The sequence below is a fragment of the Galeopterus variegatus genome, unplaced genomic scaffold (assembly GCF_000696425.1).
Source record: "Galeopterus variegatus unplaced genomic scaffold, G_variegatus-3.0.2 Scaffold14883, whole genome shotgun sequence".
Taxonomy (NCBI): Eukaryota; Metazoa; Chordata; class Mammalia; order Dermoptera; family Cynocephalidae; genus Galeopterus; species Galeopterus variegatus.
In genome coordinates, this window is record NW_007740994.1 from 7,983 (window position 1) to 10,109 (window position 2,127).

At 44.7% G+C, this 2,127-nt stretch overlaps 1 long non-coding RNA gene across 1 annotated transcript in view; it reads left to right on the plus strand.

Annotated features, from left to right (window-relative positions):
* The first annotated feature begins 364 nt into the window (after positions 1–364).
* LOC103582096 overlaps positions 365–2,127 on the plus strand; it is an 8,152-nt gene continuing 6,389 nt past the window's right edge. Inside the window, exons 1-2 of the long non-coding RNA XR_549723.1 lie at positions 365–461; positions 1,537–1,682. This is a non-coding gene — a long non-coding RNA (uncharacterized LOC103582096). The remainder of the gene's footprint in view (positions 462–1,536; positions 1,683–2,127) is intronic.

A 2,127-nucleotide genomic window follows, 5' to 3' on the forward strand; every position in this document is an offset into this window, starting at 1 on the left:
CTCTGTGTGCTAGAACACTAGTGTTTGGTATCTGTTTCATATAACTTCCTATTTCTGAGACAGTGTCAATTCTGACTGCTTGCAAGGCTCTCCTGGTTATTCTTTTAGCCAAGAAGTGTGCAGGTCTACACTTCTCACGTGTTCTTCAAAGTCAACTTACTAGTTTTGATAGTTGGCAGGACATAATCTCTAACTTTTCTGTCAGCAGGGCAGATGAGGAGCCCCAATACAGCAGTGCCACGGTCAAGGACAAGAGCCTAGTGGTCAGCCTTCAGGTCTAGGCTCTACCACATGTTCTTCAAAGTCAACTTATTAGTTTTGATAGTTGGCAGGACATAATCTCTAACTTTTCTGTCAGCAGGGCAGATGAGGAGCCCCATTCTAGAGGCCAGCAGTGCCACGGTCAAGGACAAGAGCCTAGTGGTCAGCCTTCAGGTCTAGGCTCTACCACCTCCAAAGAGGCAAGTTGCTTGGCCTGTCTAAGTCTCTGATCTCCTGTCTGTGTACCTTTTGTGCCTTTTGAATTTCAAAATGTGATCTTACTTTACTTATTCAGGAAGAAATGAAAATGTGTTTTAACAACAAATAAACCAAGCAGGTGTGATACGCAGGATGTACCAGATGAGAAAATCTGGAGGAGTTGTTTGGATGATGTCATAGCAATCAGGTCTGAGATGAGGAGATCCTGCACGTGGGAGTGAGAGTAGAGAGGATGGATCAGAAAATGCAGCCCAGGCTTTGCAGACTGAATGAGGATGGGATGCAGTGGGGCCATGTGGAGACAGCTGGTAGATGACCATTTAGGAGGCAGGTCCTCCCATCGTGCTTTCCCCTCCCAGACCCTTAGATCTCAGTAATCTTCCACCCTCCATTCCTCTTTTCCTTCTTCCTTTCCACCTTCATAGCTTTCTTGATGAATTCCAAATCAGAACCCCTTCCCAGTCTTCCTTATCTTTAAATTCTTCATCTTACTAAAGATTTTCTAATGCATGCATATGATTCCCAATGCATTTCAAAGATTTTTCTGTCTTAATTCCTCTCTTCTGTTAGAGTGGAGCCCATCCCTCTGTCAGCTTCAGAGTGGTAACACCTCCTCTCAGCCTTGTGTGCATGACCCTGTGCAATGCTGCTTTTTCCAGCAATGTTGGAGTCTATTCCCCCATCCCTTGAATCAGGGCTGGACTGTGACTTGCTTGGGCCAACAGAATGTGGTAGAGGTGAAATTGTAAGAATTCAGAAGTGTCTGCTCTCACCTTCTTGAAATGCTGCCTGGTCCACACGTGGAGGAGAACCCAGCTGCCCTGCCTGCATCCCGTACAAATTGCCAGAGATATGATGGGCAATAGTTGAGCTGCCAGGTGACTGCAATGACGTGAATGACCCCAGCAAGTTGCTGAACCATGGAAGCATGAGGAAAGCAACAGCGGTTATTTTAAGCAACTAAGTTTTGGCTGGTGTGTTATGCAGCAATAGAAAACTGAGCCAAGGATCCTGATTAAATGTGGTGTTAAAACAGTCCCTCTTGTTTGTCGCTAGGTATAGCTGTGAATTCGCAAGTGGGCAGGTGGCAATCACAGTTAAAGGAGGAAATAACAGCTGAGCAGGTAGAAACCCTGGGCCTGTCCCTCCTGGAGCACTTTCTTCCCAGAAATAGCAGCATAATTGGGAGCAGCAGCTTTCCGGTAAAGATATAATTTTTTCACTTACTGAGCAAATACTTGTATATATAGCAGAGGTCACAAGTTCATTTCTATTTTTTATTGCTACTTAATATAAAGACTAGTGTGCATGCTTCTCCCCAGTTCTAGTTTCTTTTTGTGAAAATTAAGGAGTATAGGAATCACCAATAAGGTCTTTTTGTCTACAAAGTCTGGATATACCCTCTTGAATTAGAAGTGAAGGTAGTTGGGTTGCTGTTGTAACTGCTAGAAGCAAAAGGCATATGGAGGCAGAGCAGGAGTGGGTCCACCCTGAGCTGGTGTTGCACCAAGTGACCCCTAAGGCTAGAGCTGAACAGAGTTCCCAGGAATTTGATTTGGGGTTGTTATAGTACAGGGCACAGGAAGTTAAACATCCATAGGGGTAAGATTCGTGACATTAAAAGGTGCAGTCCTTTAGATGATCAAT